Raw genomic sequence first — 16,272 nt, forward strand, 5'->3', positions numbered from 1 at the left:
AAGTGACAGTTAGATTCAAATTAATTAAATCAATCAGCACCAAGTGGTGGAGGCTCCTCCCTTTGAAGAGCTCATGATATTCCCTATGGTTGGGAGCAAAGGGAGAAACAATTCAGTTACCAGAGAATGCACAGCTAAAAGCTGAGGCCAGTGCTTCCTCTGCAGCACCCAAATTTGATCCTTGGGAAGCCACTGTGTGCTGGCAACTGAGAATCTAGCTAAATCTATTATTCAGCTAAGGCTAAAAGGGAGCGATGGAGTAGGGAGGGAGCTGTGTTTGGAGCCAGATTCAGGAACAGCTAAAGTCCAAAGCAAGGCTTTTACTTTGGGCTTGCAGTCATTAACTGTGGCTTTAATTCTTTCTTCCTTTTCTTTCTTTTTTTTTTTTAATGTTTGTTTGTCTGTTTGTTTTTCCTGTATGATGAATGATAGACAACTAAAATTTGCACGTGTGCCTGTTACAGTGTGAAACAGATCTTCTTATTCTGAAATATAACCATTGAAAAATTCCTATAAAAGACCTATGCTGAATAAATGTCATCAAATATTATGTTATTTTGAAACAATAACACAGTACATGCATGACTTTGGCTTTGCTTAGCAAAAGCTTTGTTACTTGATGGTAGATCTCGGTTCTGCTCTAAAGTCAAATACCATCTTTTACAGTCATTTAACCTTGCTCATTAGAAACATTTTCCTGATTGTCAGTTAGGAAAAATGTTCAGGAGAATGGCTGCAATGGCCTTAGAGCAGACTTTTGCCAAGTAAAAATAAATATGCACTGCCATAAAAGAGATTAAAAAAAAAAAACAACAGTGGTTTAGCACTGGTAGTTCCTTACAGATGTTACCAAGGTAACTAAATTACAAGGTTTCATGCATTTCTCATTCCTGGGCAGGTGGTCTGTTCACGCAAAGAACAAGGCTACTCTAAAGCCGGAGTTACCTAGTGCCTGAGGCACAGAAATACAGACTCTGTGAGGAGCAACTGGTTTGAGGAAAAAAAGCCTCCTGTTTCGTGAAGGACAACACTAAAGGTGGGCCACAAAGGCATAAACCCAGCCGCTGGGTTGCAGAGAAATATAAGCAAAGAACATGGTGGGCCCTGGGATTCACTGCATCATGGTGGCAGCCGGGGTCAGTCTGGGCCTGGCTTCCACCACAGTCAATTCAAGTGTGGGCAGTGGTTGCACCACAGATGCAAGGACAGTGTGTTTTTGCAATATGCCTCTTGCCACAAACACCACTTGTGAAGGTTTAAATGGGAAGACCTCCATGAAAGCACCCTGCAGCTGCGTGTACCACAAGCTGAAATAAGGGGCAGATAGCTTCCTGACCTATGTCCTGTGGCAGGACAGTCACAGAAGAGACATTGGGAAGAGTTCATAGAGTCATAGAATCATAGAAGGGCCTGGGTTGAAAAGGATCACAATGATCATCGAGTTTCAATCCCTCTGCTACGTGCAGGGTCACCAACCACTAGGTCGGGCTGCCCATTGACACATCAAGCCTGGCCCTGTATGCCTCCAGCGATGGGGCATCCACAATCTCCTTGGGCAAATTGTTCCAGTGTGTCACCACCCTATGTGTGAAAAACTTCTTCCTATTATCTAACCTAAACCTTCCCTGTCTTAGTTTAAAACCATTCCCCCTTGTCCTATCACCATCCACCCTCGTAAACAGTCATTCTCCCTGCAGTCATTCAGATCATCAATTCCTCCCCAGGCCACCACTGTCCACAGACATCAGCCATGATCATGAATGATGGCCTCAACAGACAATGCTGCTTGCTCAGAGCAAGCCATGTCTTTAGGAACTGTGTCACTTTGAACCCTTACCCCACACACTAGAAGGATGGACGTATGTCTACAATTTTTGTTGCATAAGCCTGAGAAGGGAGAATCTGACTGCAAAACAGGTATGTATTTTGCTTCTCAGAAACGCCTACACAGATATGCCCTTCAAGGGATTAAGGAGTATAACCCCCCCAGAGAAAAGCTCGTTATTTGGATGGGTCAGCACCCTGCCTTCTGCTGAACCAAGGAGCACTGCCCAAACTGAAAAAAAATGCCAGGAAAGAAAGTCCAACCAACACACAAAAGCAGGTGCTCTAAATAGTTTTGTTTCTCAGAACCGTTGCATCCTTCACTTCAATTATCTACTACATGACCTAAACCTTTGCCAAAAATCAGTTTCTCTATATTTTACACCTCACACTTTGCAAGTGATTTCCATGACAGTTCACAGTCTAAGGACACTCTGACTCAGAGCAGGAAATCAGGTATTAATCTAAAGGATACCTTTTCCTACCAACAGCATTTAGATTTTTGAATGGGCCAAAAAGCACATTGTGCTTCGAGCAAAGATTCCTCTTTACAAGTTAAAATGGAGTTCTTCCACTTAGAGAGAACTGTTCTCAGATCAGATATGTCAAATCCTCAACACTGTTCACAGTAAATGCTCTGTTAAAGGGAAACAAGCTGAAGTGTGCATGAAATTTGACTTGAATAACAAGCCCCTCAAACACTAGTTTTCTGAGAGCACAAATTTTAGATCTAAAACTCTGATATAAACATAACTGATTTACTGTGAAGCTCGAACTAAGGTACATATAGACGATTCTTGCTTATCTCCTTGTGAGAAAAAACCTTCAGATGTTTTAAAGGATATCTAACATTACTGTTAGCAAATAATTTCATACTACTTATCATTCAGGCTTCTCATATTCCTTGCAGATAATTCAGGGAGGGAGTCAACAAACCCTTCCACACAAAGGCAGATGTCTTGAATAATTTGTCTCCTTTTCTCAAATTACTTGTCAACCTAGAATTCAATTAATATTTAGAGCATGCTTAACTTGTTTCTCTACTTGAAATTTGTATGAAAATCACCTGAAACTTACTGCATATTTTACAAGTCAGAAATCTACAGTTTTGCCCTTCAGCTCTAACAGCAGTTGCATGACACAGTCCCACAACCACACAGCTACCTGGAGGCTCACATCTGCTGAAAGGGTGGTGATGGGCCAGGAAGCTAATGATCCCTCTTGTTAACAAAAATGTGAAGTCAGAACCCAAAGATGCCAAAGCAGTTATAACATAGCAATTTTGGCTCTTTTGAGAAAAATTTGACCATATGAGGAGAATCATACAAGATAACACCATTACTGATGATAATCAGTCTGATAAATCACAACAAATGAATAGGGCAATTGTTGGGGCCACTTTGCTTGCTTTGCCCTAAGACATGAAGATGGGATATGGGCACATATGCAGCCCAGACATACACAGATGCTTGCAGACTCCAGGGTAGCATGCACACAAGTTAAACGAGCACTTGGAGTGGGCTGCCTGTTGACAGAGCATCTCTGAGAGCTGCAGTTACTGTAAGATGGGTAACTGTTCTTTCTAAAAGGAGGAGGTTGGATATGAATGAGCTGAGTGGGAAGAGTGAGACTGAAGCTGCTGCCTGTGCAAGTGCAGAGTGTCATAAAACCCACTCTCACAGATTGCCTACCAAAGGTCTGTATAACGAAAGTTGATTTAATCTCTTTGGGCTGGATACCAGCAGCTGAGGTCTTGCTGAACAACAGCTTACACCCATAGCAATCTGATTCATTTGAACAGGACCACTTGCAACAGAAAGTTTCCGACCAAAAAGTGACAGACTCCAGAGCAGTTTTGAATTACTATGCTGCTTCCTTTAAACCTTTGGCTTCAACACTATGCATGCTTTATTTTTTTTTCTGTGTAAAAATACAGTTTTGATGAAAATGATATGCTACATAAGAAAATATTTAAAAGTAAGTAAATTACATTCCTTCTGTATTTTCACATGCCCAAGCTATGCTAACAAACTTTCATAATGATAGCTATTGAAAAAAAACCTCTACTGATAGCAACCAGTAGCAGGCAATTTGGGAAGAGATGTGTGGTGAATCAGAGAAAAGCTAGTATATACTGCTGACTCATAGGAACTTCCGTAGTATGAAATAATTATAAAGACTTTTCTCCAAGAACTAATAAAAAAGGCAAGGTCACATTTTACTCCCACCACTTTTCACAATGACCGTTTAATATCAATTTGTCACAGTTATGTATTTGGTCATGCTTCATTTGTATCACAAGTCATGTTTCAAGCATGAGTTCAATACATAAATTAAAAGCCAGTTGAAATCAACTAAATCTATTCATTTTCTCCTTTTCTTTTCACATTATGATAAAGAACACCAGGAGAATTAATGGAGGTACAAAGGTGATTTCAAACCCTCTATTATCCCTTATTTCATAAAGCATAAGAATGGACATAGCTGGTTAGGTCAAAAATCCATTCAGCGCAATATCCTATCTCCAGAAGTGGCTATTAGGAAATGTTGGGGGAAAGAATAAGGCAAATGTAGAGAATTCTCTGCTCTAGCTTGCCCAGCCCTTAGTGAATTTCAGTTCAAGGTCTTTCTGAGCTGGAGGTGATCGGACACCCAGCACATTTCTTTTCCATGTAAATATCCACTCACTATTTGAACTTGTTTAAGTCTCAAGCACCCTTCTCTGCTCCTCAGAAAAGTTACTGTCACTGTGTTTCCTCTAAAATGTCAGTATGGTGGCAAGGACTCAACATACAGTTATAAAGAGGTCGGCAAGGCCTTGCAGAGGACATGAGTAGCGTGATGTGCAAAGAACATTCCGTCCATTCTCAATGGGACTGCATCGGCTTCTTTGCAAAAGTATATTAATTGTCCTCTTCAGTTAACATCAATAATATTAACAATTATCGTTTTTATACTTCTACACATGGCTTTCCTGACATAGCTGGCTTTTGTGAATTCAACCATGGAACTTGCTGCATTGAAATTGGAACCTGGAATTTCCATCAGTTTCAACATTATGCCAATCACTGAACCCCTCACTGCTGCTTTCAGTGGTGGAAGAATAGGTCAGGACTAAATTTGGTGTTCAAGCACTGCATCTTTTTATAAAAAGGAAAAAGAACAAAGAAAACTACCAAATTAATATCTAGCTGTTGCCAGCGAGGAGACAGTAAGACTCATAGGTTTGATATACACATGCACATACACAGTGGTATCAGCTTTAGCCAGCCTGCAAATTTTATTTTGTTATTAAACAAACAAAAAGTAGAAATTAACAGGGTGTCTATAGATAAATGTCTCTTTTCTCAGTGCAGGCACAAAACAGGCAGATCCTTGTATTCAATTATAACCTTAAATAAGAACAAAGAATGGCCACTCCACAGCATCAGCAACTGTCAGAAAAGTAATACTACCCTGTCAGTCATAGCAGTGCTGAGAAGGGCACATTTATAAGCTTTGTGGGTGAGTGCAGGCTTACTTTGCCTGCAGAGCTCTGTTCCTGAGTATACACAAGGAGATGGAGCAGAATAGCTATCTGGGGGTTACTGCACATGTATTGAACCAATTGAATTTCTCACTGGGTCCACTGTTCTTATTATCACTATGCATCTAGTTTTCACTTGTGCTTTGGCATTTCCACATCAAAAGACATAGCCCTCACTGCATACAGGGAGAAAATTCCCTCATTTTCAATCTTTCTGCAGAAACCTCTGGGCCACTTTTGTGGCAAAAGATCTGTCAAACAGTTCTTAATACAGAAAAGCAGAAAATCCTCTGAAAGTTTTTAATCTGTCTATTTATCAGGTAAAATGTCATCTGGCCTTGACAACTGTGGCTTAGAGCTCCATTTCTGGACAAAGTTCTCAACCAGATGGATGAGTTGTACTAGAGGTATTGGCTTGCACCCATCCTGAACAGGACTACAGGCTTTTGAACTGTTTATTGATACAAAACTAGGAACTGGGGAAGGCTGGGAGGCACGCAGGCAGACCAGGTTCAAGATGGATCAGCTCTTACTTTTGAGGGAGATTACAACCACGCACAAAAAATATCTGCAACAAAGGAAGCTGGGAGACAGAAACATGTTAAGTAAAGGAGAAATACAAAATATTTTGTATTTGTATAACCCAAGAGATCTTACCCTTGCCTCTTTCTTGCCCAACCTGAAAGAGGATTTTGCTTTTCCAGCTAACTGCTAGAGCCATGCCTGGCAGCAAAAGGAATGTGGTAAGTTGCCAGCAACAGACAAAAGAGTAAAATGTAGGGTCAAGTTTGGTTCCTAAGCAGCAACATAAAAAAGGCTGAAATGAATTATGCTAAACTCATCTGCTACTCAGATCTACTGCATTTGTGCAATGTCAGCTTCTACTTCATCAGGATCTCCCAGAAGATGAAAGCAAAGACAAAAGATCAAGTTGGAGTCAGGAAAATCCCTACAGACTGCATGACACAAATACTTGGTATCTCCAATAAAACCCTTAAAAGTCTAAAATGTAGCTTGCCAGCTTTGGTGTTTTGAGTGGGTTCACAGTGACATCAGTCTGTACTCCATTCTAGAAGGTTGAAGACCTGAACACAAGCAAGACACATGGTTGCATGATTGCTCTGCTCCCACATGCAAAGTTTTACCTGCTCTTCTATAAAGGTAGCAAGGTTGAGGACCTAAGGTTCATTATAGCTCTCTGTGTAAGTAAGAGAGAAATGAAAGAGAAGCCTAGAAAGCAATCACAAATGAGTGCTTTGAGCTTCATATTGCCTTAGCAACACTGAGTCCAAACTCTTCTTTGAGGCCCAACTTTTACAGTGCAGAATACAGTTATAAACTACAGTTTAGAAATTTGATGAAGAATGCTGGGCTTGGAAAGCCTCTGGATGGAGGTTGCACTCCTCTTGAGCTGTCACTGGTCTTCAGAGGGCAGGTGAGCCAATTTTTTTCTTTGCTATCTGCTATTGCTCTGTAGTATTAAATCTCATTATAAGGCACTGTCATTGCCTTCTTTTGCAATATAACTATGAAATAACATGGCCATAATCCTGAAACATTTTATTTAATTTTCACTGAAAAACAGCAGATTTTCAAATAGTATCTATAAATTGACATTTACTATTGGGATCTTTACCACCCATTGGATGATACGAGGCAGAGGACTGTGGACTTTCCATGAAAAATTTAATGTTACAGAAAGGTCTTTTCTGTCTTCATTAAAGTCCCCAATTTTAAATCCCGACTGTGTCGTACTACTACATATAAATGTTAACTTCCGATCTGATTGTCAAAATTAAAACATGTTCTTTTATTTTCAGAAATTATTTTCAGCAAAAGTGTTAAAGCCAATACATTTTGTACAGTTCCTATAGTACAGCTGAACATTTCCGCACACATCATTTACAAATCAACAGAATAACTGGTATCTGAAGACACAATGATCTTACTAGATCTCTAGCAAGTCAAATAACTATGATAGAATGAGCAGAAAGTTCACAAAGCCCAAAGGGTCTGAAAGACAGTCCTGCTATACCCACTGTTATTCCTCACCAGAGTTGTGATCCTGAAATTGAAACTGTCAAGCCACTTCACTAAGCAGTGCATCTAAATTTGAATCTCTTCTCCCTATGGAATCTGCAACACAGTGGACTGCCCTTTGGTGGAGAATAGGACAGGTATGAGAGGATGTCTTGAATGTACTTGTAAAAGACAGATGGGAAAACTTGAAGACTTCCGTGCTTGAAAACCTTTACAGCTAAGCACAGTAGTCCTGATCCCGTTTCCCCAAAATTAGCTGAAGTCCTGGAACAACATACTGTTGTGTGCACATTGTCAACATAGCAAAGAAAAGTTAATATAGATAGAGATGGAGTAATTATTAATGGTGCAGAAAATACCTAAATTTCAGTTTCTTCACTGCTTGATTCAGATAAGAGGTTTGAATCTCTCAACTGTAGGAAATATGCCCCAGAGGAGGCTTTTTGACTTTTAGTCCAAAAACTTTCAAGCTGAACTTGAAAAGCCTTTCATGATTAACACCTTTTGAGAGCTACTTAAATTTTGAGATTATCTTAGTCTGCAAAAGAAAACTTGGGAAATCTGTTATTTGACATATTTCTAACAAAGAGCAAGAAACAATTGAGAAATGAGGTGAAAATCATGGGCAAAGAAATCATTTCTATGTAGATGCTATAACCTGATTTTCAATCTATTTTCACAAAATGCATTTCTTTCTAACCTCAGCAATGAACTCTGCAGTGTCTGGAGTTTCCTACACTAAATGTAGCTGTCAAACTCAACAACACAGCTGCTGTTGCAGTAAATTAAGATAAAAACCAAGAAGTAGAGTAAGCCGACAGCACATTTGCAAACAGGACTGGTACTGCTAGTGCAATTTCTACATCATGTGATAACCACAATACAAACCATTAAAAACACTCTTCAGTAGATTACATAGCAATGAAGAACAGAATGGAATGTCATTAGTGAGTAGCATGGCATTGTTGCACTTGGACTTTAATATACAAGACAGCATTTGGATGAGATCCCATTTGGTTTGCTGATGGCTGAATGCATTCACAAATCACATGTTGTCATCAACCCACACAAATGGTCTTGCAAGGGCCAAGTACTTCAGGTGGTTGATGTCTAACTTCAGTTCAACTACTCACACATACAGAATATATTTTTAAGAAAAGAAATTGATAAAGCAATGGAAACTTGAAGCAAATAAGCAATTTAATCCAATTAGAGATGGTAATTATTCCTACTGCTACAAATGATAATGAATTTATGGTGTAGATAGAATCCCACTATATATGGATATTTTCTGAAATACAGGAAAAACAAACCTTTACTTAAAGAGTTAGCTCACACATGTTTTTTACTGTACATAAGACATGAAACATGTAACTTACTGTAATACAAAAGCAACTATCTTATTTTCCTTTATTCAGTAGAGGACATATTTTTCTAAAAAAAAAGCTTGGTATGTTTCAGAAAACTAAAAGGACTTATTATCCACCTATAGACATACCATCAAATAGGTCCATGCCAGAGTACACCAGTAACTAATATATTGCCAGAAATAAATGTGCAATGAGTAATCAAAATGCACTACATGTAAAAAGATTGATCACTCAGATCTTGAGCTCACACTCATTCTCCAAACTCTTGTAAAAGTCCAGGTGGTTGCAAAGAGTGAAAGTCCTGGATTTCTATTGTATAAATTTCTACTGCAATTGCAATTTTCATATTTTTGAAACTACTGTTATGTATTTTGGTATTTTGATTGTAAAATGACCCTTAGCATTGCCCAATAGGGTGGGCGTTTGCCCCTCATGCTCCTTTTAGTCCGCTGCTGTCACAGTCTGACAAGTGAAATAGATTTTGGAGAAGACTAAAAAGTTCAGTTTGCCATGGCTAGCAGCATACATAACTACAAGAATACTGAGGTCACAACAAGAACAAATCCCCCTGCATTAATATTAAGGCTGTCACTAGTAAAGCAGGTAGTATCTCATGTACCACTAGAAACAGAATTTAACCAGGAAATCTTATTTTCTCACCCTTTGTATGTGGCCTTGCTGAAAATTAACATTGCTGTTTTGCCAAGCTCTTCAGCTAATATAAAACACTACAAACAGACCATGAAGCCAATAGTGCAGCACTGAGAAAGCACTTTTTAATTAACTGGTACAAAGCTCGTCAGAAAAACACCATACAGAGGGCTGAAATCTACCTTCGGATGTATATGTTCTTAATCTCACTAAAGTCAACAGCAGCCAGTGTGCGCTGCCTGGGAAATAATTTAGCCCATTAAATTAATGTAATTTACACACACCTACTGGCTTCAGAGTTTTACTTTGGGACGAAAAGAAAGATAAAGGAGGTTTAGACTAAGCAAAATATTCCCACGTGGCTATTCCTGTTTCAAAGAAAGCCAAACTCTCAACTCCAAAAAATACATATTTTTAGATCCTTGCAGATTTGTTTAACCAAAAAGAAAATACAAATAATAATCATATGGCTTGAGCTTATGTTTCAAGGTAAAAAAATTCCCAATAGATTTGAATTTGCTGTGTCAGTTGAGAACACCATTAATTGAGGGCCACTTCTGCTAACTTCAGGCTACTTATGGTCTTTTTGGAAACATGAGAAACAGACCTTTTTAAGGAATTAAAGAGGCAAAGAAACCTAATGAAACAAAATGCCTTGCAACCAAGAAAATACATATATTGCTGCTTTCCTAACAAAATGGGCTGGATAAATCTCCGAGATGGAGAGACACATACACTGTGCTTAAAGATGCAATGTAGTCAAAAGTTTGTAGATAGTATGTTTGTGATTTCTGTTATCGATTTAATGAGAGTACCAGCAGCAAGATTCCTGCTGGGACAGAATAGAGTTTGTGATTTTATCTTATCTATGGATGTTATCAGACAGCCAGCTCCTGCAAGGGGCAACATGCCACCTGGGAAGTGCTGAACATCTTGCTTATTTTTCCCTGAATGAGTATCCGAATGCAAGAGGAACAAATTGTTATTCATGCATTCCAAACGGGGGAAGATCTCAGGTAGTAGGCAGGGGTTGTGCTTTATCAATAATGTTTTTGGATTTTTTTTTTCTTTTTTGCAATAGTGAGAAATGTTTCAAGGAAAGAGAGTGACACATCAATAACAGTATTTTTCAGATTGATGTCATAATTCTAAACTTTGATCTGGTGAACCAGTACGTACATTAACTCATTTTTATAGTGGAAAACATGCATCAGAGAGCATTACATTTGCCTATCCAACATCTAGCCAGCAGACAGCCTGAATGCTGTGACACTGTAGCATAGGGAGGAGGCAGGTTAGGTAGAAGCAATACCTGCAGGGAGCAGGAACACTGAGCAGAAATCGAATAAAGAGAAGAATCATCATAGAATAGAATCATAGAATGGCTTGGGTTGGACCTCAAGGATCATCAAATTCCAACCTCCACCACCACAGGCAGGGCTGCCAGTTGCTAAATCATGAACTAGAGCAGATTGCCCAGGGCCTCAGAAGAGGCTGGGCAGAGTGATCCCTGTGGTGAGGAAGCCAAGAGTCCTCACAGCAGGAGAATCCAATTGAGGAAACTTGGTAGAGGATGCTGCTGCTATCATTTTTAGGAGTTTAGGAACTCTGATTTATTTTTTTATGTACAGTATTGTGAGCCACCTCTGCTTTTTAGTTTTTCATAACTCCAGAAAATTAGTTTTCTTTAATCAAAACAGTTTATACAGGAACTCTCTCAAACTTGGAGGCCTGGACTCCTGAGCCTGAGCTGCCTCTACCACACAGATCTGCCCTCACGTTGTTACAAGAAGTATTCACATCCTTTTCGTGAAAGAGAACGCAGCACAGGTTATGGGTCTGAGAGCAGGCTTTGATCCTTATTGCACTTTTTCACATGCAATTAGTCCTCCTTACAGTTAGTGGTAAAGTTGTCTAGAGATACAGATAAGGAATTCAAGAGTCTTAGTGAAAATTCAGGCCTAATAAAACTTGAAGAAACTTCCTAAAATCACATCAGAAGACAAAAGAATCTGAAACAAAGTTTGACCAGCCAACCTTATTCCGTACACAATTTAGACACTAGATTAAAAAATAATAATAATAATGAAACACAACTTTGAGATAACAAATATCCAACACCTTGCTTAATCTAATTTAATAAAATGGTTCAAAAGATAGAAAATTTCTGCTATTAACTATGTACAATTCTTAAAGATTTGTAAAAAGCTAAGTTAAAAGGTCACTAAAACAACCTCATAGAAGTTGTGAAAGCATACAGTGAATTCTCTGGCAAATATTTCCATGTGTAGAAGGGACTTTTTAATCAATAGTTTAACTGGAAGGGTAATGAGCACAAATTTCTTGGTGTTCTCTCTAACGAAAAACATTTATTTGATGAATTTTGTCTTACCCTGATCCCCACTTTGCTTGGCAATTGTGTGGATTCCCTGTCACCCATATGTCTGCCATATATTCAAGGGCTAGCCTGAAAAATGCAATAAAGCTTCCATATCTTTTGTGTTTATTTCTATAGTCCTATATAGATGCAGTGGCTATTGATTTTACCACCTATGCAGAAGACAGACATTCTTTTTGATTAGCAGTGCTCTTACTATTTGGTAAACAAGACAAAATAAACAAACAAACAAAAAAAGTTTTCAGGGAAGATTACTCTTACATTAATCAGTCTAGGGCTTATGTGTGAGTCGTTCTGAGATGCCCTGGGAGGGAACAGAAGAAAACATTTGTCCCTTCAGAACTCATTTCACGGACCCAGGTCTCAGAAAAGACAACACACTGGTCTTTCATCTTATCAGTCATGATGCTTTCACTTTTTACTCTATAAAGACACAGAGAAAGCGCTGTTTCTTTAAGCAGGCTGAGTGTTGTTTATTGGGTGTTTGCAACAAGAAATGTTTTAGATATGTGAAAATCACCTATTCTTCAAAGTGAAAACAGGTCTGTTGTATTATCACAAATCACTAATGGGCCTCGTTAAAACAAAGAGCCCATTTATATGCGTGCACGTATGTACTGCAGAAACACACACACATATACACTTTATACATGTAAAACATGCGTAAATAGATTTAAATTAGATAGTATTTGTATATATTAAGTAATCTTAACTTACTTTTCCACTTAAAAGTTCAACAGGGAAAACAAACATAGTAACGCTGTAAAAATAGATAGGCTGAATATAGAAACAGCTGAAAAAAAGACAGCTTTAGGAAAAGCTGACAGTAACAAAAAACAAACAACTCAAATCTTATTGTAAATTGTCTAGTTTAAAGCTGGGAGACCTGAGCATCTGTTAAAGTGAAATACAGGACCACAGCAAAGAAAACGAGAGCATTAAAACAACCAGCAGTGGAACAGCTACAACACCCTCTGTTTAACTGCTACGAGCAATAGAACAGACACACATTTCACATGCTGCATCATGTCACACAACGCCTCAATTCAGCTACAGTCAAATGAGTTCTCCTCAAAAAAAGCCTGGGATCGTGACTATATCTTTAAAAAGCTGACGTTTTCTCTGCTTGGGTTTTAGTAGGAAGAAAACACACTGCTGAATCAGGAGTTGTACATTTTCACGCTTACTACTGGCAGCTCAGCACGTTTGCAGCTGGGTTTGCAGCACACACCAAGCACGTTTCCCGCTCATTTTTCGGCACACGGAATCCCGAGGCACGCGATTTGTAAGGCACGCGCATCGTCACTTGCTCAGCTTTGTGCACCAAAGGAGGCACGCTCCGGGTTTCCAGGTGCACGTCTCATCATGATGCTTTAAAATTTTATCACCTAGATTCCAGGGAACTGAGGCTTTGAACCTGCCTTTGAAATAGCACCTAACCGGGTGGAACACGTTGGTATTCCACACACAGCCTCCTGCTGTCATTCCACTGTTGGCATGGGACAGTCTTCAGCGAGACTTAGAAAACCTCATCCGATATTCCTCTCTGGAGGATCTGACACTTACTGTGAATTCTGCTCTTCAACTTAAATACCAGTGTCTGTGGCAGGCCAATTCTATCAGTGCGGGTACAGCATCCCTCAGGCGAGGTCCAACCTTTCTCTCGCAGTGCACCCAGGGATTAGCTTGACTTCCCCTAAATTCTCTCCAGTGCACAGTGCGAGCTAATCTTTCCTGTAGGAAGCAGGAGATGGGGTTGCCATGGCGACGGAGCACGTTCTAGCAGTGGGACCAGGGAGATGAGCTGCAGAGACGACAGCGAAACATGCACTCAGCCTTCCTCGGGGGCACGGGCTCCTTCCTCCAGGATTTAATTCCCCTGCAAGTTCACTGGCAGGCTGGGAGGTTGATTAGCTATGTGTTTTGCTACGAGGAGATTACTAGTTAAGAATATGCTTGAGAGATCAGAGTGTTATTTAATGCAACTGCCATTCTCGCTTACGTTACATCGCTGATTCTATAAGCAGCCGTGAAACACCGCTTGTTCACACACATCACCCCACACTCAGTCCATGCTAACGTCTCACTGTGATGAAGAAACGAAGCCATGAGCCAAGCCCTGTGCATCGGCAGTGGTTTCCCAGCATGTTATAACCGCATCTCTGCACACCCATCACACAAAGCGGTGCAGCGCTGTGCTGGGAGCACAGGGCACGCTGCCCCGGGAGGGCTGGGTGCTGACAACAGCAAATCGCAGCACCACGTGTCCCACACACACAGCACAATGAGCTCCGGGAGCCCCACTCGCCAGGCAAAGGAAATTGAGTGATCCGTCCTGCAAATAGCTATTTGCTGCCCCAGCATCATGTCTGGATCCTTTGCTTTAAGCATTTCTTCTCAAGAAGAACGACAGAAAGCTTCTGTAGTCCCCGCGTTTCAATTATTGATGCGTTTTTAATTGTTCGATCAAATTTTCATGCAGAAGGGTTTTCTTTTCATATTTTTCACAGCACCACACAACATCTTATTGTGGTGAATTCCTGGAGGCGGGAATATGACAGTGCCTTCTTCTGTTATTGCAGACACAAGCATGTCTCAGGGAGCTTTCCCATTAAAGAAGCAGCAGCTCATAAGGCCAGGCTCAAACCATGCTTTTAATCATCCTTCTGCACAGAACCATTTCCTTACCCCCTTGTGCCCTTGCTCTTTAGCATTGATGTGCACGGCCACGTCAATGGCACAGCATCAGCAACAGGACCACCAGTCCTTCAGTACCAGCAATGGCTTGCTGGTACTCAGCACTGATAGAGCAGTAGATGAGTCAAATCTGCACCATCTGAAACCACTTCTCTCTCTGGAAATGTGGAAAGAAAAGAGCCTCGTGATGTTCTCCAATACATGAAAAAGCCCAGAGACTGCACATGAGCCAAGTCTCCTGCTGTGGGGATGGTAACACTGGGCAGACATGTAACAGCATTCCTGTGCAGCAAGTCATATAGGAGGGATGGGAGGTCAGTCCCAGCTTAACATGATCTCAGCAGACCAGGTACAGCCAGGAATAAGGCTTTTATAGGAGAGGGAAGAGGACCTCTTGTACAGGCACTTTGCTGCCTGGAATGGGAAAGGAAATTGTGGGGAAGTCTGGGAGTGAGCCCATAGACAAGCTTTAGCCAGGACCAATGTGGGTGGACTTATCATCCACCTTTTCCTGCTACTACTCAGTTGCAGTGAGGAGCACACAGACAATACCCAACCAAACAAAAAACATTCGGATTATTTTCCCCACTTAGACAAAATTGAACACTGAAAAGTATGTGTTACACAACCCTTCCAGTTTTACATTAATTTGAATCTTAGCATGCACTAAGAATACACATGCATATGTACAGAATAGTATCACTCAGAATCTGCTGTCTCTGACTCATCCCACAGCTTGCTATGAAGATGAATTACACTACTCAGTATAGCACCTGTATTTATTATCATCTAATTAGTATTAGCCGTCTTCTTTTTTTTTCCCACCCCTCTGCTCTTGTTCTATGCAGCTGGAGAAATTCCAAATCATGCAAACGACATATGGTTTTGCTTTTGAAATCATCCAGCCAGAATTCCCAAATACTGAAGAATCTCTGGCTAAATAATTTTCAGCTCAAGAGACAATATTTTATCCCTTCAATTCCACTGGGAAACACTGATATTTGTAGGCATGCAAATTGGCTTTGAGGGAAAAGGGCACACAATCAGATGTTGAATGATGTTACAGATTTTTTCTGTCACGTGCTGTCTTCTCGCAATGTGAAAGGGACATATAGCAGCAAGATTAATGCAATGAAAATACCTTAACTACTACTATGGTTAATGAAAGTGAGGTGCTGTTTCTTTTTTGTTTCACAAACTATAACTGTAGAAGTCACTAAATATTGCCCTTGGAATGCAAAAAATTCATTATTTAATGCTCAAACTCATAATTAATAATACTGAACCTCATATTTCTGGAAATTCATTCTTTCAACCAAATAAAAGTTCTGTAATTCTTTAGTAGTAGCAAACTGATTCCCCTGTCAGCACAATAAACTTGTAATATCTGGTTACTAAATTCAGTCCAAATTAACTCTGAGCATCTTCAGCATTTCAGGCTGAAACACCTTGGGTTTTATTGCAGATGGATACTCTAATCATTCCCTCAGCAGTAATGCACTCACATGCATGCGGAGAATTTAAGGTCACTTAAACTCTGCAAAGTTCAGAGATCTGACCCACGAACTCACAGCTATCCCTTCTGCATATATGTGTCCCTGGACTCAGGGAAAGTCAACTGTTTTAATAAACTTGGGTAGAGCTTGCAAGAACTAAATGTGTTGGCATGTATTTAAGCAATCTACTCTGACTAGGGAGCAACACATACCTGTACCATACTAGGAGCAAAGAAACATGTTGCTAACACTCAAAATTACAGATACTAG

The 16,272-nt window shown here is 40.0% G+C and overlaps 1 protein-coding gene across 5 annotated transcripts in view; it reads right to left on the bottom strand.

Annotated features, from left to right (window-relative positions):
• Positions 1 to 16,272, bottom strand: part of NOL4L (nucleolar protein 4 like) — a 188,479-nt gene that overhangs the window by 82,488 nt on the left and 89,719 nt on the right. The window contains exon 1 of one of the 5 annotated variants that reach the window (XM_015282620.4): positions 13,376 to 13,528. The exons of the other annotated variants lie outside the window; for them this stretch is intronic. The gene's annotated coding sequence lies outside the window, so the exon portion shown is untranslated. Of the gene's footprint in view, positions 1 to 13,375; positions 13,529 to 16,272 lie in introns of those variants that run through there. 5 annotated transcript variants of the gene reach the window in all.

The sequence above is a fragment of the Gallus gallus genome, chromosome 2 (genome assembly GCF_016699485.2).
Source record: "Gallus gallus isolate bGalGal1 chromosome 2, bGalGal1.mat.broiler.GRCg7b, whole genome shotgun sequence".
In the NCBI taxonomy this organism is placed as follows: Eukaryota; Metazoa; Chordata; class Aves; order Galliformes; family Phasianidae; genus Gallus; species Gallus gallus.